Genomic DNA, 15,012 nt, shown 5'->3' with positions numbered 1-15,012 from the left:
ATGAATCTGAAAATGCCTTCCCACAAACACTGCACTTGAAGGGGTTCTCTTCCGTGTGTGTTATTGGTGTTTTTTAAGAGCAGATGACCATAAAAATGCCTTCCCATAAACACTGCAACTGAAGGGTTTCTCTCCCGTGTGTGTTCTCTGGTGTGTTTTAAGAGCAAATGAATCTGAAAATGCCTTCCCACAAACACTGCACTTGAAGGGGTTCTCTTCCGTGTGTGTTCTCTGGTGTTTTTTAAGAGCAGATGGCCATAAAAATGCCTTCCCACAAACACTGCACCTGAAGGGTTTCTCTCCTGTGTGTGTTCTATGGTGGTTCTGAAGAACTGATGACCATGAAAATGCCTTGTTACACACAGTACATTTGAAGGGTTTCTCTCCTGTGTGACTTCTCTGGTGCCGTGTCAAATTTCCAGTCCGGTCCGTGCTGTATGCACGCTGGTCGCATTGTTGACTTGTCGTACCGAGCTGCGCTGACTGCCTTTGCTCCATCAGACCAAATCTGCAGAGGAAGCGTCAGCTGCAGACAGAAAAAAATAATATCCACACCATCTACACGTCAGGCACAGAGGAATGCACACGAGACTTACACGTCTATACTTATTAATATATTCATGATGTAGTGAAAAAGTTTCCCAAATTAATCAGATTTGATGAACGTGCAAATGCCTTCACGCACACACTGCAACTTGAAGGGTGTATCTCCCGTGTGTGTTCTCTGGTGTACTTTAAGATGTGGTGACTGTGCAAACGCCTTCACGTACAGAGTGCACCTGAAGGGTTTCTCTCCACGGGCTGTTATGGCACGCAATGAGAGGGAAAATGTCATTAATATGCCTGGAAGCCTTCATATCTTCAAGATGAATGTTAACCCAAAACTCTAAGCACACAATTTCGGCTGACTACAAAATAAATATTTATGAAAGCTAAATTCGGCTGACATAGCAAAGGGTGTTGAAAACAATACTATTTGTGTTATGCAGAAATGCATACATTAATGTTCAATCGCAACTCAGGTGTGAATCCAGGCTCAGGTGTCCTTGAATGCTGGGGATGAACAGTTCCGACTTCAGCTGAATGTGTGTGCTGTGTTCACCTCCTGTTTGCATTCTTATAAAGAGTTCCAGAGGAAAACAAAATAAACTATTTTTTGATATAACCTCCGTGTTCAACAGAGTTAATAGACTTTACTTCAAACACAAACTTGACACTGTCACACACTGCCATGAGTAAACAGGTGGTGGTGTGTCCAGAACCATGCCTGACCACCTTCATCTGCTCAGCATTAATTCTTTCATTTATTTTTATTATTTTCTATCTACGTGACTTTACCGAAAGAACCAAGAATATTAATTCCTGCAGTCACCAAAGTTTAAAGTCAAAACATTCACACACGTTGACAAAGCCTCACCTTGTGTTGTTGTGGGCAGGTCGCTCCTGATAACAAGAGCGGTATAGCAGCTCAAGCGGGCTTGGCCTGGTGAAAAAAATAAAAAATGCGTGAATATTTACAATAAAACAAAGTTACAAAGTGGCGAGCCGGGTGAAGACAAATTAAACTTAAGCGAGATAATTAAAGTGAATGCAATCAGGCGAGGGCAGGAGGCAAGGTCCCGCGTGGCTAGGCCCCGCGTTGTAAAGTTCCAACCTGGACATCGATTCCCATGCTCGCTGCTACTCAATTGACATCTCTCCGAGAGAGAGCGAGGCTCTACCTTGGTAAACAACAACAACCACCACAACCACCACCACAACAACCACAACCACAATGAGAATTTCTCACCTCGGATTTCAGTGCAGGAAGCAATAGCTTCCTGTTACCTCGTGACGTCAAGCGGCAGCAGGTGACATGACGTCACTTCCGGGGAACGGGACACGCTCCCACAATGAGCTTCTCCGTAAATAAATAAATTAGAGTATGAATAAATTATGTTCATGTGCCTTTCGATATTAGTTCATTTTAGTTCATTTGTTCATTTATTTGGTATAGCCCTGTGAGCCATTCGGCTCTTGAATCGGGTGCAACCGCAACAAACAAAAAACATGAACAAGAAACATCTTAAAATGATTATGTAACTGTGCAAACAGAAAATACAGGAAAAAAATATCCAAATATTCCTGAAATAGCACCGTACACCAACTCTGTGTGCAAAAATCCCAGTGGGATGCAAGTCAAATAACAACAACAACAACCACAATAGAATCAGAATCAGAAAGGGTTTTATTCGCTATGAAAGTTCACACCGACACGGAATTTACTTTGGCAGGATGGTGCATACATTCAACATATAGGAATCTAAAATCTTAAATAAGTTTTAAACAAGTCTTACTATAATAATAAGGGTTAAAAGTCTAACACCAAGGGGCTGAAGTATATAAAATTGAATAAATATCGAATATAAAATAGCTTTAAGATATAATTTAAAAATAAAAAAATACAAATAGGTTAACATAGTTAATATCGGCAAGGTGTCATTATGTAGATAACTAAGATTAAGGCCATCAGTCTAACTCCGTACTACAATAAACATTAACATGGCCTAAACCAAAAAAACTTTTCGAAATCACCAAAATAAAAGCCATAAATGCAATGTAACAGTGATCATAGGGAGTGTGACCGAATTTTTTACAATAAACTACATAAATAAATTATAACACCAAAATCTAGAGCCATATTTCAGGCCACTAAATAGCAGTGGCAGCTAGGGGTGTACAACTCCTCTAGAGCAGTTTTGAGTGAAGATCTCATAGGTAGTGATTCAAGTTGCAGTTTATTGGCAATAGCATTCCAGACCCTGGGGTCATGAATAGCAAAGGCCCTTCCTCCAGTTTTTGTACGGCAATAGGGAATGTGAAGCTGGTAAATGAGCGAAGACCTGAGGTCAAATTTGTTCTTTGAAACAGAGAGGAGATCCAGTAGGTAGTCTGCGGAATTTTTTGTAAGTACATCATGAATAAATAAGATCTGGTGCACAAGCCGTCGAACATTAAGAGATGTTAAGTTTGACCTAATGTAGAGATCACAGTGGTGAGTCTATGGTGCAGTGTTGAGTATATGGGCAATGTTGAGTCTACGGGCAGTGTTGAGTCTACGGGCAGTGCTGAGTCTATTATGGTGCAGTGTTGAGTCTATGGTGCAGTGTTGAGTCTATGGGCAGTGTTGAGTCTATGGACAGTGTTGAGTCTATGGGCAGTGCTGAGTCTATGGGCAGTGTTGAGTCTATGGGCAGTGCTGAGTCTATGGGCAGTGTTTATCAATTCTACAGAATCTGAGCCTCGCTCGCACTGCGTGTTCGCCTATCCGCACTACGGTTTATAAAAGCGCCCTGCTAAGGCCTCACGTGATAACAGCCCCGCCGAGTCGCCTGCCCGTGATTCGAGGCACGGAACGTCGAATCTCCTCCTCCACCACGACCACACGAGGACATTGTTTTGTTTGTAACCTCACCACGAAGGAGGATATAGCTCAAGACCCCCCCGCCCAGACACCTACGCAGCGTTGCGCTGGTGAGTGCCGTGTTGAGGCCTATTCCGGGAGTGTCACCGGTCTCGGCTAGATTGCCCAGCCGGCCGAGGCGGCACTTTGGCCGGCTACAGATGCCGCTGTCATGCGATGGTCTCCATAGAGACCTGGAAGATGGTCTCTAGGTTATGTTGTGGGTTGGCAAGCTTCCAAAGGATGCGTGAAGGCTGCCGCTAGGCTTTTGTAACGAATCTTTGCTGCGTGTTTTAAACTTGAATTATTTGCAATGCACGCGTGTCAATGTGCTCTAGAGGAGTTGTACAACCCTAGCTGCCACTGCTATTCAGTGGCCTAAATTATGGCTCTAGATTTTGGTGTTATAATTTATTTATGTAGTTTATTGTTAAAATTCGGTCACAGTCCCTATGATCACTGTTACATTGAATTTATGGGTTTTATTTTGGTGATTTCGAAAAGTTTTTTTTTGTTTTGGCCATGTTTTTGTTTATTGTAGTACGGAGTTAGACTGATGGCTTTAATCTTAGTTGTCTTGTGGTTGTTGTTGTTATTTGACTTGCATCCCACTGGGATTTTTGCACACAGCATTGGTGTACGGTGCTATTTCAGGAATATTTTGATATTTTTTTCCTATATTTTCTGTTTGCACAGTCACATAATCACTTTAAGATGTTTTCTTGTTCATGTTTTTTGTTTGTTGCGGTTGCACCCGATTCAAGAGCCGAATGGCTCACAGGGCTATACCAAATAAATGAACTATGAACTATGCGTCGCTCAAAGACTTCACTCGAGCGTGTCGTGTTCAAGCTCGCTTTGTCTACCTTAGGAGCTTACAAAGTGCCGCCCAATAATTTACCGTGCGTCTGCCTCTTAGACCGAGTGAATCGCTTGAACAAGTGCACATTCAGAAGCGTAAACTCTGCGAGTATCTCGTTTTGAATCTTGATGTGAAGCTTTCGTGACTGCAGTAATTCATATTCTTAGCTCTTTCGGTAAAGTCAGAGTTGAAGGGAAACAATAAAGCAGGGGTCGGGAACCTTTTTGACTAAGAGAGCCATGAAAGCAAAAAATTTGGAAATTTATTTCAGTGAGAGCCATATAATATATTTTAAAAGTGAATTCAACTAAATGTCAGTATAATAAGCCTCTGAATTTATTCTTTTAAATAATGTTGTTATAACACTCACCATTAATGCGACTTCTGGTGCTGCATGGATTTGCTGATGTCTTTGTAGTCGGGTTGGTACTTGGTGAGGTTAAGCTTCATGCAAGCGTTGAGGCTTTCATCCGTTAAACGTGATCGTAGGTTGGACTTGATGTTTTTAAGATGTGAGAATGACTGCTCACATGCATACGTAGATCCAAACATGGTCAATACAGCAATACTCACACGCTGCAGTGTGTGGTATGTGACAGGAAGCGCGTTCCAAGTTTTGAGAATCAGCTGGTCTTCGGGTTGGAGTTTTTTCATTTCTGTCCACATGTGCTTGCTCGCCAACTCCGCTTTCTGTCGTGTGATTCTTTCCAAATCTTCATTCAGTGACTTGAACTTATTCACCCACATGTCTGAGGCCTTCAGGTCAGCCACTTCTGCTTCAAAATCTCTGACGGAGACACCAGGGATGTAATTCAGGTCGGCTGTGTTCAGTGAACACTCGTTTGGATGGGTGATGAACTTAAAAAGACGAGTGTGCTCACGAAATTCTCCAAAGCGTGCTTTGAAGGACTGTAGGAGACTGGATGTGCAGCCAGCTAGCTGGTGGAGATCAAGGTTTTGAATGGGCTCACTTGCTGTGCATGCATCTTTAAATTGGCTCAGTTTTTCAAAATGTAGTAAACGACCTGTTTCAAGATCCGTGATGAAAAGCTCCAGCTTGTTTTCAAAAGCAAATACAGCTTGTTGAAGGGATAACACTGTATTTCCAATGCCTTGCATTTTCACGTTGAGCTGGTTCAGATGTTCAGTCAGATCTACGAGATAGTAAAACTTGAGGAGCCACTCGGTGTCGGCTAGCTCAGGATGCCCGACGCCTTTCATTTCAAGGAAAGTCCGGATTTCGTTCAGGCAAGCCGCAAAACGGCTAAGCACCTTCCCTCTTGACAACCAACGCACATTGCTGTGCAAAAGCAGACCAGGATAGTTATTTACAACTTCATCCAGCAGTGTTTTAAACTGGCGATCATTTAAGGCTCGGGCAACAATAAAGTTGATCACACGAATGACCAGCGACATCACTTCGCCAAACTGCCTGTCACACATCTGAGCACAAAGTGCCTCCTGGTGTATAATGCAATGGAAACTTAGGATGGGTCTATTTTCATGTTCACGGAGAAGCGCCACAAATCCTTTGTTTTTCCCCACCATACACGGAGCACCATCAGTACACACTGAGAGAAGTTTATCCATAGGTAGACTTTTTTCTTGAGCAAACTCCATGAAAGACTTGAATAAATCCTCACCTCTTGTGGACCCTTTTAATGGCAGAACAGCAAGACTTTCTTCGCGCAGTGTGTCACCAACAGCATATCTTGCAATCACGCTGAACTGCGACAAATGGCTCACGTCTGTTGACTCATCCAAAGCCAGAGAAAAGAACGGCGCTGCATTTATGTCCTTCACTTGCGTTTCCTCCACTTTGTTTGCCATCACGATGGTACGATCATGAACAGTTCTTGCCGACAGAGGCATGTCTTGTATCCGTTTGATTATCTTGTCTTTGTTCGGAAGATCATCAAAAAGTTCATTGGCTACATCCAGCATGAACGTTTTAGCATACTCGCCATCTGTGAATGGTTTTCCGTTCCTCACTATTGCTAAAGAACCAGCAAAGCTAGCCGAATTATAGTCACCTTGCCGGGTCCATACGCGGAGTTGCTGCTGGCTAGCTTGCACCCTGCTCAGAAGCTCTTGGCACGCTTTCTTTCTGCTGTCTCCCACAGGGTATGTTGATGCAAAGGTAGCGTGGCGCGTGTCGAAGTGCCGCTTTACATTCGACCGTTTCAACGATGTAATTTTGTCATTGCAAATTAGACACACTGCAGAACCCGCTCTCTCCACAAAGGCGAATTCTTCGGTCCATTCGTCCTGAAATGTACGATACTCGTCGTCTTTTTTTCTTTTCGCCATCTTCTTCGTCGAAGGGTTAGCTTTGAGCTAATGACCGAGCAGACGCAGTCTCAGACTGATTCAAAAGGGGGCGTTTACCTGTTTTACCCAGCAACGGCAAACGTAGGCTAGTATCATCCAATTAAAATAATGGACAATTGCTCCTGCAGCCCTGAACAGGACATGCACAGTGAAAAATCGATGGATGGATTAAAACAAAGTGAGAATATTTTGTTTTATCTGCGAGCCATATGCAATCATCAAAAGAGCCACATCTGACTCGCGAGCCATAGGTTCCCGACCCCTGCAATAAAGCAATAAAATATATATAAAACAATAAAAATTCTCACGACGTTTCGACCTGATGACGACCGTTTGTGTTATGGTCGAAACGTTGTGAGAAATTTTATTGTTTTATATATATTGTATTATTTTATTGTTTACCTTCCACGTGACTTTACCGAAAGAGCTAAGAATATCTCATTTTATTCATAGTCTGTGTTTCCAAGGACAAAAAAATTGCACATTCTCATTACCAATACATCGACCTGGCTGGCGGTCACAGTTGCCAGGAGCCCCTTTCCCTGTCGGCTTGACATTTTTTTCAACTCAATTGTTTTTTTACACAGCTCTTGGACAGACGTGCGGCAGTGTTGGTTTATATCCTGGAAGGTGCTCTCACTTCAGGGGATGTTTCATTGATGGGAAAAAAAAACCTGAGCTGGGGCTGTAATCAATGTTGTTTTATTGATCTAGTTTAAAACATCAGCACGAACATCGGTGCCAAACTAACACGATGTGAGGCGCTAGATTTGAAGCTTTCGCGATGTGCATGGATTCATACTCTTTGGATTTTTTTCGGTAAAGTCGCGGGGGTAAAAAAAAATAAAGTTAAACCCAAGTTAAACTTTAGCAGCCTTATAGTTTACAGCAGTATGCTCTGCAAGGCAACCAATTTGTCAGCTTAACTACTGCCTCCTGCCTCTGGTTCACGTGTGTAACGCTCTTCAACCTGCACACGGCCATCTCTCCGTCCCCAACCCCCTGCAGCATAACAGAAGGCGGCTTAACTTAGCCCCCCCCCACGGCCCTTCTTATCTCCCCCCCCCCCTTAACCTGTATACAATCTCGGGTGTCTTAGAGTTCTCTTCACCTGATGCAGCAATTTTGCCGTGACGGTTTCCACCTCAAGACGGAAGCTTGTGCTGCTGCCTCCGAAACGTCGTGATTTTAATTGAGTTTTTTTCCACTTATTTATTTTATAGATTTTTTTACCTACGTGACTTTAGCAAAAAAAAACAAAGAGTCCAATGCAAGGAGGCGTTTCCCCCAACGTTCGTTTTCTGCGGTGGCAAAAAATGCAGCCTCTGCGAAACGATGAGAACCTAAACATTTTGCTCAACGCAGGAGGAACGTGTCCATCAGTGAGGGAGCCTTAGGCATGCATCCAATTGTCCCGTTGTGAAGGAGGAGGTCTTTAACCCAGCATGGTTGTCACCTGGTGTACAGGAGGTCGTGGGGTTTGATACCGACTCTGACACTCCCTGCTCTATCTTTGGAGTTGACGTTTCTCGCGCCCCGCAGCCGCGTGGATTTCTCTCCCAGAGTCCTCCGGTTTTTTCCCCTGCACATTCAGAAACGCCACGCGTTTAGAGTATTTTGCCCTGAATGTCCACTTGATATCAGCCCACCGTTTATGGGCCAATGTCTCTTCTTAAAAAGAGCTATGTAGCACGGTGGTGTGCTTCGCGTGGCAAGATTAAACATTGGTTAGTTTTATTAGTATATATATTTTTTAAGTGATTTGTTTTACTCTTCCTGTAACTCTGCACTCACGCCGTGTTTTTGTTTTGTGTTTGTTGTCATGTTCTGACTCAGCGCCACAACTGGACATCTGTGAAAAAAAGAGCTTCGTAGCGCTTTGGATTCCTCCTCTTGCAGTCTAAATAAATATCATTCCCACTGCTCCTCCTACTCCCTCCCCTTCACCCCTCCTAGCCAAGTGAAGGAAGCCGCCAGGCCGACCATCTGCCACCCCCCCCCCCCCCCAATGGAGACTTTCCACACCACCACCCGTTTAGTGGCCTTGCTGGTCGTTGTGCTGGGCGACCGTCACAACCCCTTCGCCCTGCCCCTTGACCGTGAGTAGCAAACAGCGCCGCTACCCCACTTGAGACGATGCCCCCTCTCAACGCTACTCCCACTAAAGGCCATCGACTAAACTCGACTCTTTTGACTTCACTAGGCAATGCCCACTGAGCTTCGACGTTCAAGCGGGGCCGAGTACTCGAAACACTTGTGGGTATCTGTGTGAGTAGTGTGTGGGTATCTGTGTGAGTAGTGTGTGGGTCTCTGTGTGAGTAGTGTGTGGGTCTCTGTGTGAGTAGTGTGTGGGTCTCTCTGTGTGAGTAGTCTGTGGGTCTCTGTGTGAGTAGTGTATGGGTCTCTGTGTGAGTAGTGTGTGGGTCTCTGTGTGAGTAGTGTGTGGGTCTCTGTGTGAGTAGTGTGTGGGTCTCTGTGTGAGTAGTGTGTGGGTCTCTCTGTTAGTAGTGTATGGGTCTCTCTGTGAGTAGTCTGTGGGTCTCTGTGTGAGTAGTGTGTGGGTCTCTCTGTGAGTAGTCTGTGGGTCTCTGTGTGAGTAGTGTGTGGGTCTCTCTGTTAGTAGTGTATGGGTCTCTCTGTGAGTAGTGTGTAGGTCTCTCTGTGAGCAGTGTGTGGGTCTCTGTGTGAGTAGTCTGTGGGTCTCTCTGTGAGTAGTCGATTCTGAGCGCGGCGCGGGGGGAGAGACGCCAGGAAGGACCCGGAGGGAGAAATCCACGCGACCGCCACGGTGACGAGAGGCCAACGCGAGAAACAACCACTCCGAGCCGCAGAACCTCGCAGGCGAGAGGGAGAGAGAGAGAGAGGGTTCTGAAAATCGATTTTTTTTATATTTTTTAAAAACCCACTTTGTGCGAATCGCCTTCTACGACCCCCCCCCTCCACGACTCGTAGGGGGGGACGCGGCAGCCCCCCGACGACCGCCTCACACAGCCAGCGCCCCACAGATGCTGTCGGAGCCAGACAGGATATACAGGGCGAGAGAGGGAGAGGCGGTGTACATGGAGTGCTCGGTGTTGGCGTGGCCGCCCGCCACCATCCTGTGGTGAGACCGAACGCCGCGCCAGAGCGTCCGTCCCTCTCCGCCTCTCCTCTCGCTCTCCGCTCGCTGGAGACTCTTTTTGTTTATTTCACCGCCTGATGCCCACCGAGCCATGCAGCTGTTTTTCAGAAGCTACCCGGCCATGTCGCAAACGACGGCCCTGACGACGAAGAGGCTCCTCGTTCGTTCGGCACGCCGTCATCGCGCCTCGACGCTCCCTGTCGTGAGGGCTGTACGTGCCCTGAACTTCTTTCGCACCCTACGTGGCCAACCGTGCTAATCTGTGCCTCCGTGGACCTGGGTGTCCGTGGGTCTCTCTGTATGTGTACGTGCCCTTAACTTCTTTCGCACCCTACGTGGCCAACCGTGCTAATCAGAGGCACGGGAGCTGAGTCTGTTTTGTGAATGCCGCCAGCGGGTTTGCATGGCTGGTCACGTGCGGAGCGAAAGAAGTTCAACATAGAACACTCCCATAGACTTCAATGTTAAAGGCTCCCATAGACTTCAATGTTAAAGGCTCCCATAGACTTCAATATTAAAGGCTCCCATAGACTTCAATGTTAAAGGCTCCCATAGACTTCAATGTTAAAGGCTCCCATAGACTTTAATGTTAAAGGCTCCCATAGACTTCAATGTTAAAGGCTCCCATAGACTTCAATGTTAAAGGCTGCCATAGACTTCAATGTTAAAGGCTCCCATAGGCTTCAATGTTAAAGGCTCCCATAGACTTCAATGTTAAAGGCTCCCACAGACTTCAATGTTAAAGGCTCCCATAGACTTCAATGTTAAAGGCTCCCATAGACTTCAATGTTAAAGGCTCCCAGTCTTCAATGTTAAAGGCTCCCATAGACTTCAATGCTACAGGCTCCCATAGACTTAAATGTTACAGGCTCCCATAGACTTCAATGTCAAAGGCTCCCATAGACTTCAATGTTAAAGGCTCCCATAGACTTCAATGTTAAAGGCTCCCATAGACTTCAATGTTAAAGGCTCCCATAGATTTCGATTTAAAGCTTTCGTGACTGCAAGGATTCATCTTCTTTGGTTCTTTCGTTAAAGTCACTTCAGCGCTGTCCTCCAGTCTCGTCCCCTTCACCTGATGAAGGCCGCTTGTGTTGTGGCCGAAACGTCGTGAGAATATTATTGTGTTATTTTATTTTTTCTATTTATTATTTTATTCTCATTCTACGTGACTTTACCGAAAGAACCAAAGAAGATGGTTCCCATAGACTTCAATGTTAAAGGCTCCCATAGACTTCAATGTTAAAGGCTCCCATAGACTTCAATGTTAAAGTCTCCCATAGACTTCAATGTTAAAGTCTCCCATAGACTTCAATTTTAAAGGCTCCCATAGACTTCAATGTAAAAGGCTCCCATAGACTTCAATGTAAAAGGCTCCCATATACTTCAATGTTAAAGGCTCCCATAGACTTCAATGTTAAAGGCTCCCATAGACTTCAATGTTAAAGGCTCCTAGTCTTCAATGTTAAAGGCTCCCATAGACTTCAATGTTACAGGCTCCCATAGACTTCAATGTTAAAGGCTCCCATAGACTTCAATGTTAAAGGCTCCTAGTCTTCAATGTTAAAGGCTCCCATATACTTCAATGTTAAAGGCTCCCATAGACTTCAATGTTAAAGGCTCCCATAGACTTCAATGTTAAAGGCTCCTAGTCTTCAATGTTAAAGGCTCCCATAGACTTCAATGTTACAGGCTCCCATAGACTTAAATGTTACAGGCTCCCATAGACTTCAATGTCAAAGGCTCCCATAGACTTCAATGTTAAAGTCTCCCATAGACTTCAATGTTAAAGTCTCCCATAGACTTCAATTTTAAAGGCTCCCATAGATTTCAATGTAAAAGGCTCCCATAGACTTCAATGTAAAAGGCTCCCATATACTTCAATGTTAAAGGCTCCCATAGACTTCAATGTTAAAGGCTCCCATAGACTTCAATGTTAAAGGCTCCTAGTCTTCAATGTTAAAGGCTCCCATAGACTTCAATGTTACAGGCTCCCATAGACTTAAATGTTACAGGCTCCCATAGACTTCAATGTCAAAGGCTCCCATAGACTTCAATGTTAAAGGCTCCCATAGACTTCAATGTTAAAGGCTCCCATAGACTTCAATGTTAAAGGCTCCCATAGATTTCGATTTAAAGCTTTCGTGACTGCAAGGATTCATCTTCTTTGGTTCTTTCGGTAAAGTCACTCCAGCGCTGTCCTCCAGTCTCGTCCCCTTCACCTGATGAAGGCCGCTTGTGTTGTGGCCGAAACGTCGTGAGAATATTATTGTGTTATTTTATTTTTTCAATTTATTATTTTATTCTCATTCTACGTGACTTTACCGAAAGAACCAAAGAAGATGGCTCCCATAGACTTCAATGTTAAAGGCTCCCATAGACTTCAATGTAAAAGGCTCCCATATACTTCAATGTTAAAGGCTCCCATAGACTTCAATGTTAAAGGCTCCCATAGACTCACGGAGGTGCACACATCGAGGGCAGTCAACAAAGTTGCGGTCAAACGGAGATAAAAGAACGATTTGACAATAAAAAGAATCTCAGCATCGCAACTCTGGGCAGGGGTTTGCTGTTTTGGCAAAGAGCGTTGTTGACATGCGGGGGGTGGTGGTGGTGGTGCACCGCTCACCGCAGAGGAGTTACAATCGGGCACCCGACGTCGATGATGTGACAGTCGGCGTTTTAATTTACCAAATAGTTTTAAACGTAAAGTGATGGATCGTCTCTCTGAATGAGTGATTGGGTGGGTGGGTGAGTGGCTGAGTGAACAAGTGAGGAAGAGGTTTCAGTCTCAACTACCAACAACCTCCAACAAATCTTCCATCCCTTAGGAGGTGGTGGCGGTGGTGGTGTTGGTGGTGTTGGTGGTGGTGGTGGTGTTGGTGGTGTTGGTGGTGTTAGTGGTGTTGGTTGTGTTGGTGGTGTTGGTGGTGGTGTTGGTGGTGTTGGTGGTGTTGGTGTTGGTGGTGTTGGTGGTGGTGGTGTTAGTGGTGTTGGTGGTGTTGGTGGTGTTGGTGGTGGTGTTGGTGGTGATGTTGGTGATGTTGGTGATGTTGGTGGTCTTGGTGGTGTTGATGGTGATGTTGGTGGTGGTGTTGGTGGTGTTGGTGGTGGTGTTGGTGGTGTTGGTGGTGGTGGTGTTGGTGTTGTTGGTGGTGGAGATGGAGGAGGAGCCGGAGGGGGTAAGAGTCCCCCCGGTACTCGTACATCGCTCTCATCGTAGCGATGGCGACTGACGTCTCGTTTCTCCGCTTGCCCCTTTGCAGCGACGACATCATCAGCGACGACGTCAGCGGCGGTGACATCAGCGGTGACGACGTCAGCGGCGACGACGTCAGCGGGGCGGGCGTCCGCCACCAGCAAGGCGTCTTGCTGTCCCGGTGCCGCTTGGCCCACGTCACTTCTGCTCACGCTGGTGCCGTCGTGGCGCTGCGGCGGCGACGTCTAGAAGGAAGCTTTTCTTTCCCGCTCTCGCAAAAAGCTTCACGATTTGCGATGCCCCATTGCGTTCCGACATCGTTTCTCGTTTCCACGCATTCACGTTGTCTGAGTTTTATTGGGGGAGAAAAGTAACGCGCCGTGTGCCCGCGACGTCTCGCGGAGAGCCGTCTTGCGTGACGATTTTAAACGCGCGTTGCGACTGAGTCATACCCTGAAGTTGTTCCGTGCTGCTGCTGCCGTGCTGAAGACGTAATCATAAAGGCGCCAAGTTAGCTGTTGCTGCTGTTGTTGACACAAATGTTGCCGTTGTTGATGGTCCAGCTGAGGCAGGGAGAAGGTGCCAGAGTCTTGCGGGGCGAACGCTGTTGTGGATCCCGGGGGGGGGGGGGGGGGGGTGGGCGCTGTGGTGCTCTGTGAGTGATGTACAGCAAAGGGAGACTAGAGTCTTGTGCGTCCGTCTCGTCTCACACGCTTAGGTGAGGACATCACTCACGAAGAATAATATTTTGTTACCAGGTTAAGAAGGGCCCACAACTGGGGCCTATCGTTGGCTTCCGATTTCACCGATTTTCCTCGAGTCGAAATAAAAAACATCTGATTATGAATATAACAGCACGAGCTTTAACTACCCGGCTTCGCCCGGGACTTGGATTCACCACACCCGGCCGCCTTTGTCTCCCGATGTTCACACCACAACAGTTACTCGTTTGAGGCTGAGTCGACCTAGGGGAGGCCCAGGACCGGTTGAAATAATCGTCACCGGTGGGGGCCGTGAGCGGGAATCGAACTCGGGTCGCCAGGTTCGTAGCGCAGCGTAGCGCTAACCGCTACACTACAATGCGTTACGCTTCCACACAACAACAACAACCGCCATTCGCCACTAAGTGGCGGTGACGTCACCACGACGCTTGTGCCAGGCTATGTGCACCCTGAGGCCACGTGAAGTGTTGAACGCCCGCTGGCAGGAGGTCACGGGGTAGACCCAGGTGCCACGGGTCGACTGACTGAGATGACTGGCTGATGCACCACCTGTGCCCCCTACTGTGCCAACCTACTGTGCTTTAGCCACCCGGCGCTCCGCTCGTTGTGAGCGTCGCTCCTCCGCCCTCCGTTGTTGGAGGGCGACTACCTCCAACTGCCCAGTAGCGTCCTTCACGAGCCTCCTCCACAGAGGCCGATCTTGACACCGCTGGTACCGGTCATCGGCAAGTCCACTCAGCTCCACGTCCTCCTGTACCACATCACTCCATGTCTTCTCTAGCCTGTGCCGCACCCGCTTAGCCCCCTCAATCCAGCCGAAAAAAAGCTGTTTCGGCACGCGGTGGCTGGGCATGCGGGCTACATGACCCAGCCATCGCAGCCTTGCCCGCCGGAGGAGCTCACCGATGGGACCTTGCCCAGATCTTTCAAGGATTTGTGAGCTCCTCACACAATCCAGTCTGGTTAAACCCAGGATGGATCGTAGGCAGGCCAGCCTAAATGTTTCTAACCGGCGAAGATGTTCCATTAGGGGGGTCCACGTTTCGCAAGCGTAGAGAAGGGAGGGAATGACCGTGGCTGAGAAGACCTGAAGCTTAGTGCGGAGCGACAGACCAGGTAGCTTCCACACAGCGTTACGCAACCGATGAAAAGATTGCCGCTCGACTGATTCGGAGTGAGACCTCTGCTGTTAACCTGGAGCCGGTCATAAGCACACTGCCCAGGTATGGGAAACTCTCCACTCTCTCCACAACTGCCCCATCACCGATTGGGAGTTGTGGGGGTGGAGTGTCCATTGGTACAAAATACCCAGGCAGGTGCTTAGTTTTGGTGGGG

The 15,012-nt window shown here is 46.8% G+C and overlaps 1 long non-coding RNA gene across 2 annotated transcripts; it reads left to right on the top strand.

Moving 5' to 3' along the window:
• The first annotated feature begins 3,315 nt into the window (after positions 1-3,315).
• Positions 3,316-13,801, top strand: LOC142908610 (uncharacterized). 2 transcript variants are annotated; one of them, XR_012931885.1, is made up of 4 exons: positions 3,316-3,513; positions 8,472-8,734; positions 9,588-9,738; positions 13,023-13,801. It is a non-coding gene; the product is annotated as an uncharacterized LOC142908610 (long non-coding RNA). The 2 variants fall into 2 exon arrangements; XR_012931886.1 differs by having other exon boundaries at positions 9,588-9,967.
• Positions 13,802-15,012: the final 1,211 nt, after the last annotated feature.

The sequence above is a fragment of the Petromyzon marinus genome, unplaced genomic scaffold (assembly GCF_048934315.1).
Source record: "Petromyzon marinus isolate PM22_M1 ecotype Great Lakes invasive population unplaced genomic scaffold, UKy_Petmar_22M1.pri1.0 PM_G_Scaffold_10, whole genome shotgun sequence".
Taxonomy (NCBI): Eukaryota; Metazoa; Chordata; class Hyperoartia; order Petromyzontiformes; family Petromyzontidae; genus Petromyzon; species Petromyzon marinus.
This window is presented reverse-complemented; position numbering and strand designations above follow the sequence as displayed.